This window comes from Stigmatopora argus, chromosome 9 (genome assembly GCF_051989625.1).
Source record: "Stigmatopora argus isolate UIUO_Sarg chromosome 9, RoL_Sarg_1.0, whole genome shotgun sequence".
In the NCBI taxonomy this organism is placed as follows: Eukaryota; Metazoa; Chordata; class Actinopteri; order Syngnathiformes; family Syngnathidae; genus Stigmatopora; species Stigmatopora argus.
In genome coordinates, this window is record NC_135395.1 from 14,491,438 (window position 1) to 14,504,710 (window position 13,273).

Sequence of the window (13,273 nt, forward strand, 5' to 3'; positions counted from 1 at the left end):
ATGGCAATCTTGTCTGTGGAATACTTCACTTTCAATTCAAAAGGTTTTTTTTAGTATTCAAAGGTTATGTGTATTGTACAACCCATGGCAAAAAAAAGTATATCCCGGTGGATCTCCTGGTCAGTTATTTAATTTTGTGGATGAAAAAGAAATCATGGATCTGACACGAAAGTTAAATGTTGTCTAATGGCTTTAACTTTCAGGCTTTAAGAAACACTATTAGAAATGAAGAGAAAAAAGGTTTGGTTGTCAGTAGTAACGGTTTCTTTATCAAACCAAGCAGAGGGAAAAATTATGGAATCACAGCGTGTAGTCTTTGTGGCAAGACTTAAGATTGAGTGACAATCAGCACCCTTCCTTCACTTCAGTTTTGTCGCTTGGAGCCTTGTCAAGGACCATTTTCACTTCACCACAGATTTGAAATTGGATTGACTATTTATAGGCCATGAAATGACCCTTATGTGTCTCTCATAAATGAATATTTCTTTACAAAAAGATTTCGGCATCTCTAAACATCCTTTCAACTAATGACAGAAGAAATATGTCTAAAACATCAATATAAACTTGCAGTGCTGCTCATACAGTGCCATTTTATCAATGATTGTTAAAAAAAATTTAAGTTTTTACTAATGACGGCTTTTGGTCGGCATTTCTCTATGTAAATCCCATTTCCTTTAGGAGGTTTCTCACATTTCAGCCACATACTTTGACTCTAATTTTGTTTTGTTATACGACCCTTGTGAGGATAAGTGGTAGGGAAAATGAATGTTGTTTTTAAGACAGATTGCTCTGTTTTCTGTCTCGTTGCATTGATTACTTTCTTTCAGTATGTTTGCCTCTAACAAACCTCCCAAGTAGTTTCTACTTGGTCCAGATTTTAATCACTGTTGACGGTTAACAACCAACATGTTTTGCAACACTGCATGATTATTTACCCTTTTTAAGAAATGTTATTATCCTCTCTGTTATTTCAATTTCGTCATGCTGGAGCCATGATTCAACTCAGTCAGCTGGTTGTAAAAAGGCCACTGAACTGCAGACTAATGATCTAATGGAATCTGATTCAGGTGTTAGTTTTGAGAATTACATTTTAAACGGTGTGTTGATATTTTTTCCTTAGAATGAAATGATTCCATAATTTAATCCTTTTTTTGGTCTGAAGAAGTAACCGTTAGTTTGGGGTCTATATATAAAAACCTATATAGATTGAGTGAAGATCCTCCAAGGCTGCTAATTCCATAATTTGTTGTCAAAAGGGGTGATCACTCACGATTAATATTGTCGCAAAAGCAACAGAATAAATGAGTAAAGATCAAGTATTTTATTAAAAACAAGGTTAAGTTCCCCATTTTCACCTTTAGCTTATTTGCCTTACATCAGCAGTCCGAAAAGAAAAACCAATCAATTTTCTGAAATCATAATCTTTGTTAAAATAACACCAAGTTACAATGTGTACAATTTATAAATTTAGTAAAAAACAACAACAACAAAAAACTACTGAAAATGTTGGTCGATTTATGACGCTGGTCAGGTGATTTTCTCTCCACTGGCAAAAAAAATTGAAATATGGGCGCTATTACATATATGGTGACGCACACATTCTTCAAAAAACGGCTTCAAGTTGTTAATGACTTGATTTTACTGCGTTGTCTTCCCCAGTGGCCTGGGCACACACGCACACACTAAAAGAAGCACCGCTCAATACCATAATGGCAGTTCCATTCATGTAAAAGATTCCATATTACAAAACATTGACTATTACAAAACCCAGAGGACGACACCTGTTTTACACTACAATCACATCATGATTGCGTCAATTCAAGAAGTGGAAATAGCCCCAAAACATAAAAATGCCGTTATCGTCCAGATTCTTCAGTATAATAGCGTTGAAAGTAGAGGGCATGTACTTAGGCGTGTACTTGTGCACATATACATTAATAATTACTTGCAAAGCAAAGAAAGGTAGCGACCCTGAAAATTGTGCAAATGTCAATTACTGAGGTGCTTTAATGTGAGGGGTAAAACAAAGTGGTGGCGATGAAAAATATTGATCACTGCAGCATATAATGCATTTGACAGAAACAGACATTGACAGAGTGCCTTGGCTGTCATGCGAATAGGACATTATTTCAGTATTAACAAAATAGTGGTCCCCAATCCATTCTGCCTGATTTAGATGCAGCAAGGCAAACAAGGTGAAGCTTTAATAAATGCAGCTGCTGGAAATATGATAATTGCCTCGCAAATGGCTCTGTGCTTGCTGTATTGTACAGATAATATAAAGCATGCTATGCACAGGGATTTGTTTGAAGGCCATTATTAGTCTTGGCTCTCATTCTGAAAGGAAAATACATTCAAAGTATTCATCAGGAGTTATCACATATCAGCGACTTTTTAAACAGTACTGAGTACAAACTCCATGCTTCTAATTTGTATGTCCTGTTTATACTAGAACTGTGAGTGCATGTGTGTGTAGGTGGGATGAAAATACAATTTTTTGTCGTACTGGCAGTGGATAGTAATATTTATAACTGGTTTGACCATTTAGACTAGTGAGTCCAAATCCGTGAGAGGTCATCACTATGGAAGACCAAACCTACACCAAATATGATTAAAAATGAATAAAAAGAACAATAAAAGTATAAATAAATCCCACTGGAGTATGTCGCATTTTAGAGAGGGGCAATTTTTTATTTAATCGAAAACCAAGAACAAAAATACTTTAAAGTAAAAATTGTTAAATAATAATAATAATAATAATAATCGGACATAGGCTTTGTCATCATCATTGACTCGACAAAAGCCTAATTGTCATCATACCCAGAAACTGCGTATGATGAAATTGGTAACTGGTACATGGAAAACATAAATAATGAACAAGCATCTGTTATTGTAACATTAACATTTACAGCCTTAAAACAAGTTTGATCGTTAAAAATAAATAATAACAGTAACATATATAAGCTGTACTTGAGTATTAGTCACATGCCAGGCTAAACTATGGGAAAAAATGTGACTTATAGTCCGGAAAATCAGGTAGATCTGGAAAAAAAAAATGTAGTTTTTTTTTGCTTTAATGTCGAAGCAAAAGTTTTAGCGACAACCAATAGATTGCGGCAGTGAACATCCTTTCACTCACTTTTAACTTTCAGTAGATAGACACCTGGTTAGCATACTGAGTTGCCGACTGTTCTTGAGTTTATCCGGGTTCTCCCAAGTTCATTGTAATGGTGATGCTTATGTAAAAACATTTAAAATGTCAATGATGCTTTTTTGTTCACATTCCCCCCCTTTGTATCTTGTAAGATTTTGTGCAGCTCTTGTTCCATCTACTTGAGGCGAGGCAAGATGTTCTTTTGTAATGTCATCACATTATGAGCCAGGTAGTCGTATGTACCATGAGAGAATACGTGTAAATGGGAGCTGGATATATCCATATGTTAGCAGCGATACCTTCTCTTCTGTCTCATTAGCAGCAGTGTGGAGGCTCCCAGAGTTAGTTTTTGCGCTCCACTGGGACAGCTGATGAGGCCCGACAATGTGACCTTTAACAACCTAATCAACTTTTAACACCTTGCCTGCCCACTGTCGGTTTTATTGCTGTTCTTTCCTATTGCCATTTGGTGTCAGGGCACCTTCCTTATTTAAATTTCTTCTGTTTTAGTCCTCTTGTTTTTTTCCAGGAACAATTCTTGTTTTGGGGAACATGTATGACTGACACAATGTAGTAAACATGTGGTAGTAAGGGTGTGACCATATATCAATGCGTGCCAGGACGTCTGGTCGCCGGACGTTTGGTCGCCCGGACGTTTGGTCGCCCGGACGTTTGGTCGCCCGGACGTTTGGTCGCCCGGACGTTTGGTCGCCCGGGTGAATATAATTTCGAGAGCTGGTTTCAACAGTAGATATTTAGATATTAAACTCTCTCTCTCATGAATATAATTTTGAGAGCTGGTTTCAACAGTAAACTCTCTGTCATGTTGTCAAACGTCCGGCGACCAAACGTCCGGCGACCAAACATCCGGGCGACCAAACGTCCGGGCGACCAAATGTCCGGGTGACCAAACGTCCGGGCGACCAAACGTCCGGGTGACCAAACGTCCGGCGACCAAACGTCCGAGTACCATATCAATGTGGTCATTTGTAATTGAGTATACTATTGGATACTTTAATGAAAAGCTCCCGCCAAGAATCGATAAATTGTTTTAAAAAGATGTCACTGTTTACTAAACGGTGTTTAGTAACGGAACCAACAGATTGCTACCAAACATTTTCTAGATATAGACAAGAATAATGTCGAACTGCCACTAAAACAGGGTAAAACAGTGAGAGTCCCATCAATGGCACTCAAACATGAACATTGAATGCATGTCTGCTCTGTTTTCTAATGAGTTTGTTCATTTTCTGTTCTCTATCTATATGGTAGAATATCATAGATTTATTTCCTGAACCGTGTATTGATCATTGCTGTATTGTGGGATAATCATTGTCGTGAGCATTTTATCGCGAATTGTTTTGTATCGGGAGGCACCCAGAGGCTGATACCCTTAGTGTTCACACTCTATGAAAATGTGCAGTGATTTATTGTAATTGGTTGTTGCTGTGCTCGGTCTTGAACTGTCCCCTGCTTATTTCTCTTCTTCTTATCTCTCAGTGTCCTTCTGTTTACCGCCGTCAGTGAGAAAGCACAAAGAAAGAGAGAGAGAAAACAGATTATGTAGTCATAAAATCATTTTTGAAATTGTTGTAATGAAATGCAGAGCAGAGTCATGGATGTTGCATTCATCATTCTTATAGAATCCCGTTTAAATGCAGATGAAGTTGTATACGTGTTTGTTGAAGTTGACTCTGACGCAAAATTGCTTTAAACCCTACCATTGAATGTTTCTTTTATTTTCCTCAGTTGCACATGGTCAAAATATTAGACACTGCTCTTATAAAACACGGATTTCATCACGCAGCTCTTGTTACATTTGCCTGAGTGGTCACAACTCCAACAAGTGACACCTTGAGAGAATTGTGCTCCGGGAACTCATTAAGCGACGAGACAAAGGTCAGTACAGCGGTACAGAATGTACGGACATCTGGTGGCGAGATTTTGACACTGCATAAAGGGGGATAAATAGTAATGACATGATCATCTATCAAGTTGATTAACAAGCGTTAGGGGTCAGGATGAGCCCGGTGAGATGACACAGCAGGAAGCAGAAAGGCCAGATAGTCAGACGCCACATTTACGATCTGTTGCAGCATTTCAGCACCCGTGCAGGTGGAAACCCAGATACCCGCCCCTCAAGTCAGTTGAAGTTACACCCAAGCTAAAGGCTTGGTGTCAAACCTGTCGCGTGAGGGCCAGAATAGGCCCTCCATGGGTCTTGTCCGGCCCACAAGGGTTTTCCGTTTTGAGTTCATCCATGGTTAAGGAACCTTATTTTGATACACTTGCTTTTATTTTGATATGTATGCATTTAAAACAGAAAAAAATAGACTTGATGTGTACACTTTACAGAAAGGGTAATGTCCTGGTTCGCCCCACTTGCGGTAAATTGCAGTGAATTAAAAATAAATTAAAAATACGACGCAAAACTCCAAATGTTTCTCAAAACCTAAAAAAAAATATTTCTTCACAGTTGTTATTTAACAGGCAACTTTCCTTTTTTTAAGGAAGATTATATTATATTAGATCAAACTTTATTCATCCCGTACTCTGGAAATTCAAGATGATGTAATAAGTTGTGGAACGTATAGTCATTGCCAATTTTGATTGTAGTAGCAGTGTGTTGTTGACTAATGGTGATGCTCTGTGGCATTTTTTTTAAAAGGAAGAACTGTGCAACTCTATTTTCATTCACATGCCGCAGGCAAAAACCACTGTGAAAAAGATGTCTTTTATAGTTGCATGTTATTTATTTTTGTTGCCTGCTTTTAGAAGGTTTCATGCGGTTGTTGAAGTGGATTTGTGTATATTTTCTTGAATGGTGCTTATGGCTCTATATTCTCTTTCCTCAATACATATTCCATGACAAGGACAAACTTCTTAAAGCGATCACATATTTTTTTATTTCCCATTCATTCGGCAGGATTCTTCCCAAAGATACCCTTTTTTAAAGATTGGATGGACAAATTACTACCTTGTGAATGAACAGCATATGATTTCTTTCAAACGTATCATTAAACAGAGTGGCTGCGTATAATTTAAATTTGCGTAATATTCCTTCCATTCTGTAGGTCTTGTGGTATTTTTTCATCAGGTTATGCAGGTTATGTGCTTTCCTGATAAAAATCCTCTTATATTTTTTATCCTGATCCACCGTGAATCTCTGCATATCAGTCGCTTCCCGGGCTTTTCTGCAGCATCTGATAGACGATGATTATCGAAAGCAGGTGCCACATCTCTTCCATCACCACACCCGTGTTAGAGATTTTAAGTGAGGGATTTTGATTAAATATATCGCTTAGTGTTGCTGTACAGAAACGGAAATTCACGCACATGCTGCGCAATTGAATTAAGACACAAAAGAAATATTTTTTAAATAATTTTAGCTCAGATGATGGAGTGATGTATTTTTAATAGAAATATCATTATATATTTTTATTACTCTTTTATTTTAAAATATTCTTTCAAATAAACGTGTGAAAAACAGTCAATATTTTCCTTTTTATTTGAAAGGGAAAAACTGTAAATATTCTTTTTTTCACTAAAAAAACATTTTTAAACAGTAAATATTACATAATATATCGTAGTTTTTGATGAAAGCAAATTATTGACATTTCAAATGAACAAATTCTTCTTTCGTTTTAAAAGACAAAAATAAGAGTTATGTATAAACATAAATTCCATATTTTTGCAGTTCATAGATTTTGGTTTCAGTGTGCATATTCAACGAAATTGTTTAGCCCAGTTTAATATAATGATAAACAACATCATTTATACATGAGCTGATTTGTCGACTCATCGTTAAAATAATCGATGATTTGTCCGTTATCAAAATAATGTTTTGTGGCAGCTCTAGTGTCAACTCATCTCTCATACCTTATGGTCACCTTAAAGATTTACTGCATGGGACTTTCTGTTTGTTTAGATGGCATCGCAGAAGCATCTTTTCTATTGTGACTCAAGGGCACAAGCAATAAATGGTGGTTTCAAAAGCAAAAAGCTCATCGAAGCCACTGTTCGCCTCCCACACGGGAGCAAACAGCACAAAAGGCGAGTGAATATAGTGGAGTCGTGTTTTTTCAGACAGATGTGTCTCCCGGGAACATGCCGCATCGACTTAATAAGACAAAATGACGACATGCCAGTCAGTATTTACACCTTCCTCATGTGTACTTCCATCCTTCAAAAATAATCACTTAATTTTAGGAATAACTTGACTAAACTCAACGCATTCCACCTATAAAATGATTCCTTTTTTAAAAGTCTCCCATATTACACAGCCGATTTCAGGGCTTACTCAAAAGTGGTCCAAAAATTAACCCGACACAGACTTTAATTTTTAAATTAATACTTAATGAAATTCATTCTTTAATCATTTTCATGAGCCCAATTCTTTTTGGAAAAAAAAACATTCATTTTCAATGGCATATTCAACCTCATAATTCTCATGGTCACTTAGTAACACAGAAATTCTCCATTCACTCCTATGGAATTTCAACTCCCACCCACACAAAACTCAATTGGTGGATCTGCCCCCCCCCCCAAAAAAAATGTGTATAGCAGTCCTGAATACAACACACGAGAATTCCCAGTGTATGACTCAGAAACGGCTTCAAAATCAACTGAATTTGAACAAAAATCAACAGGAATTGACCCATAACGTATCCAAAACAAACAAGAAATAACTTAAATCTAATAAGAAGTGACATACTACAATTCCTAAAAATCAATATAAAGTGATCTGGAGCAGCCACAACTCAACAAAAAATGACCCGCATTTGCTCTAAAATCAACAGGATATGATCTGGAATTGCCCCAAAATAAAACAGGCAGTGACCCAAAATCCACGAGCCTTCCTTCTAAACCTGCTCCCCCTGCAGCCCGACCTCGTTTAAGCGGGAGGAAATAAATGAATCAAAAAGCAATAAAAGTAAAATCCTCTACTAAAACTGCCAGTCTGCTCTTATCTTTGACACATTCTTTGCTGCTCTTATTATACATATACCAACACATATTTTGCATTTTCTAGTTCATTGCCCCCAGAAGTGAGTAGTATGAAAACACAACTCAAAGGGAATGCTGTGTACATTCTTCACGTGAAAGTCTGAGCGCCGCAGTGCAGCGTTTAAGAACAACCTCAACAATTACCGCAACAGTGAGAAAGGAACGAATAAGAAGGCAGCTTTGCTTGGACTTCCCATGTTCTCCGCTGTGCTTTCACACTCAGCAAGCATGTTACAAATGTGCAGTTTGTCTTTGGCTGGCTGAGTCAACTTCAAATGCGCACACTACTTCTAATCTCCCAACCAAGTCTAATCCCACACTACCATATCAGCCAATTGGAAAGTGCGGAGCAAAGATGTCAGAGTTGTATTTCTGCTAGTCGTAGTTGTACCGATGCCATTTTTTGGCTCCCGATTCTGATACCCAGCTGAGTAGCATTGGTACAGTAACACTAAAGGTCTATGGAATAGTACTACTGCAAGGGACTTTATAATGGTATAATCATATTTTTTACGTACAGTAAATACAAACAAAAGTACAGGAAAGGTCAATCCTAATCAGTCTTCCTTTCTTAATTAGATGTATCACTGTATTTGTTCAGAACTATCTCCCTATGAACTGCAATCTTAGAAGTCAGACAATAAATTGTCTATGACAAAGGTGGTCCAACCTTTCCTCTGACCACGAATGTACCATCTCTCAAATGGTAAACCTGCGTAAAACGATGAGTAGCCAATCTGGTGGTGGCTATTTGGTTCAGTGTTCCCTGTAGTGCTTTGAAGGCACCTCTGCTGGGGGTCTCGTCCTCAGCCCTCGTCTCATTCCCTCCAAGAACACAATGGCTCCTTTTTTCCCTAAGTATGTAAGTAGAATCTTTTCACATAGATCTTGTTTTGGAGTTTTCAAGAATTAAATATGGTCCTATACTCTAGCCTTCCCTCTTGTTGCTGCTTCGTTGAAGAAAAAATGTGATCCAATCAGAGCCACGCAGTGAACCAAGCTTGCAGGAATTAGATTGTGCTCCAGATAGGTTCGATACAGAGCAAGTAAACATGTTCTTATCTTGTTATCCAGCTTGCACATTAACACGTCGTGTGCAGAAGATGTAGAGAAGTACAAATATAGACCAAATCGTTTATTTGGGTGTTTACCACTCTGCTTTATTTCCATTCCAACCCGCGATCATTTTTAGATTATTTGAACAAAATTGCATTACTATTGCTGATAGTGAACATGACAGTTAGAGTTAATTCGGCTTTTTTATATTTTCATATCATCCAATCTTGATACTTTTGACTTTTTTTCCCGAACTTTCATTTTGTGTGTGTTGTGTTTTCTTAATTGAATATTCCTTCTTCCCTCCCAGTCAAAATTGATGCCGTTTTGATTCTTCCCATGACCAAATGCATGAGAAAATCACTTCGATGTAAACGCATATCCAATAACAGTTAACCTATCACTATTAAAGAACTACTCTAAACTTGAGTTAGCAGGGAGATAGTAAGAGTTGGAAATTCTTGCATTATTTGTGAGGCATGTAGGACACTCATCAAGAATATGGCGTATAAACACATCTGCCTTATTAGAACTCAATGGTAGGGGGTGGACTGTTGCAATATGCCTGCATTTCCCTTGCTCTCTCTTTCTCTTATCGTGATTGCATATGCAGTCTCTGCCAAGCACATACTGGTGCAGTGAATGCTTGGCCTTGGGGCTTTGTGTAACACATGATGCAACTGGCCATGAACACACACATACACACAGAGGTCTCACATACCCACCCACACACACACACACTCACAACACATCCCCAATTCACCCTCAGATGTTTGCCAGGACCTCTGTGGCCTGACTAGCCTTCCCGCTGTGTATGGTGCCTATGCCACCGTGGAGAAATACTTTTTTTAATAGGACATTGTGTGGTTACATGTCTTTGCAATTGGTCTTTGCAATTTCATCTGAGCTTACTGGTTAATAGAAGTAAAACAACTAAAAATGGCTTCCAAATTATTTCTGGCTTGTTTAAAAGAATAATATGTAAATTTGACCATTTGTTATGTTTGGATTATTATATTTCTTTCCAATATTGGATTTACTACTATATATATCAGTGGCTGACACTGACGATGACAGAAAATGTTTTTCTTTTTATCTCATTTTTAATATAGCTGTACCAGGATGACGTTCTTCCCATGCATTTACAGCTCTTTTGACTTGATATTAAAAGGTCTAGTCAAACAGTAGCTAAATGCCAACTCAACACGTGATTGCAACTACAGACTTTTTCTTGAAAGCATGTCCTCATTAAACTCAGTTCACAAGTAAAGCCTCCCATAGCTCATTTTACTTGGACTGTTCGCCATCCAATCGCAAGGCACATAGAGAAAATCAACCCTGTGGACATTTTAGAATGCACTGTATATGTTTTTATAATGTGGGAGGAAGCCAGAGTTGCCAAGACCTCTTGACTTTGCGTTTGACCTGCTAACGTCTAACACTATCGCACTACCCACTCCAGACTTATGAAACAAAGCTCTCAGTCCTCAAACAAACTGTGTTTAAACATACCCCAACATTTTGAAGTTTCAACACGTCGTGAGGTTAATGGCAGTAAAGTAACATTTTTTTGTGATTTTCATCAAAGCAATAGAAACTGTGGTACTATTTCTCCCATTATCAAACCACAAAACCCGGAACTGTATTGCAGTTTCTATTTTACACTTCCGTTTACGTTACAAAATGTAAACCACTCTACAGGACCTGAGTTTAGGAGGATAGTTTCAAGGAAGTTTGTGCATCAGCCATGGCGGCGTAAAACTGCACTGCCCCCGACTGCATAGCATAAATAGTGTATTGTTTTAGTGAGGAATTGCAGTGTCGTTCGAAGGGAGAGCTTTGTCATTCGAACGAAAACCATTTCAAGTCATTTCAAGTTGAATGGGTTTGTGCGTCATCGTGTAAATTATCCCCCAAATGTGCGACTAATCTTGGACTTTTCAGCGCTCAGGCAGCTTGAGCCGTCTAGCTACCCAATATTAGGTGCACATGTGATCCCTGTGAATTGAAGTCACCCACTGACTCCACTGCTGTAAAAACGGCATTGCCTTCAGGTAGCTAGCTCTCATCCAGCCTTCTTGTGCTCCCAGGTCAGTGGGCAGCTAATGAAATCTGGAAGCAATAGGATGAAAGAGACGAGTTGTTTATAGTCAGCTGAACACTCCCTTTCTCTTATTGTTGACCGTCTGTCTTAATCTTCCAGACACCCTTTTCTCACCGTGAAGAGATCATGTTATTAGATCCCCTCCTCGGGCTCATTTGTCATCCTGCAACTCCAGGCCTCCACAGAGGGAATGCAGGAGCTCGGGGGGGAAGAATTGGCGGTGCAAGAAAAGACTAACAACAAGCACTTTGCCAAATAATCAAATATGAATTTCCTGGCCCTAATTCTATGTCATCATATTTCTTTCAAGACAGCCATCAAATTAATATTCCACATATGAAATGCTTTACCCTACAGTTCAGTACACGTTGCCAGAGTACAGTTTTTTTTTTTTTAACCTTTATCTGGCTCCTGTGTGATAGTGATAGCTGTCTCATCATCGAGATTAAGGCATCATGTGACCTCCAACGTAATTTACTAAATATTTTAACAAAGAGGAGCAATGGGACAAAGTTATACAGGTGATGAAAGTACAAGCTGTCTTCGTTATAAGCCCGATTTTTAGTTTTTGAATGATGTGGTTTTAGCTGGAACACGTCAGAAAATCCTTTTGCCAAAGGTCATATCTTGCAGCATGTTTTCTTCTTGTGACTAGTTACAGCTCACTTAGAAGCACTCAGAAGTTGCTTCAATATGTCACAATAATTTTTGTTGGCACAGAATCTGCTTTCGTAACACGCAAAATGAAACTTGATGGCAATTAATTAGTAGATCAGCAAGCGCATCTGTTTGCATGTGCCTGCTTTTATTTTTTGCACGTACAAACCTTTAATAAATCAGGCCTCACCAAGATGAGATGGATATTTTTTTGCCAATTAATGCCCTTGGATTTACCGATGAGCAATCCAATTTGTAACTTGCCTCTGGTCAAAAGTGAGCTGCCATAAATGCAAAATGAGAACCAAGGCTGCATAGAAAATGGTTGTTAATAGATAAATCATTCATTCACAGTAGAATATTGACCTCCTTAACTGCCCCAACTTTTTTTGGGTCGCTTTTTCATTTTTGTTGGTTTGCTTTGTGAATCAGAATTAGAGTTTCGAGAGAACTGGAGTAGGAAAAAAAAACAACTACAGTGAATCACTTATACAACATTATGGAGTTATTAAGTTATTTCACATATCTAATTGGAATCTGTCATTACACTGTTTGATTTATTTCACATACACAAGAAATATTTTTAGGATGAGAATTCAAATATCGTCCCTGAATTCATTCCAATGGGAAATTGTAAGAGGACATTCAAGCTTGGTCACGGAAGGAATAGAATAGATCATTCATAGTACCACTCTTTTCATGTGTACTTCGCCTCTTTCCCGCATTCATTAAGGACACACTCCATCTCACTCATGACCTCAGGCAGGAAATAGTTGCATATCTAAATTAAACCTAACATATAAACATATGGGAAAAAAAATACACAATACAACGTCTGCTGCCCCTGAAGCCCTGATATGGCTTTTACAACAAAGGAAGCATAAAAACAGGTGCACTGTAGGGAAGTAAAACAAAGTGTGCTGTTGGATAAAAACATGGCTTTTGTGCTATCCAACCCATTTTGAGAGTGCTGTGCTTGGCTGACAAACTTCAACCGCTGTCTGTCTTTTCTTTTTTCCTTTCAAGCGAAACTGTGTTGTTTCAACCTGCGTCCCGCCGTCAGTTCACTGCCTCTTCTGCACCACATCGACACTCAGTCATTCCCCCGCCGCACTCCCCACTCACCCCATAAGTCGCAACCGTAAACGAGTCAGTGTTCACAGTGTGCTGTCATCGCCTCAGCCACATCTCTTTAATCCTCCCCTCTTTGAGCTGCCTTACTTTTCCCTGCCGCCAAGGCACATATGAGCGAGGGAGTCGCCTAATTACAATAAACAAATATGCTCAGAGCTGCC

General features: G+C 38.3%; 1 protein-coding gene across 2 annotated transcripts in view; it reads left to right on the forward strand.

The window, feature by feature from the left end:
• The window catches only part of LOC144082292 (neurite extension and migration factor-like), a 61,495-nt gene that overhangs the window by 33,526 nt on the left and 14,696 nt on the right, over window positions 1-13,273 (forward strand). The window lies entirely within an intron of this gene.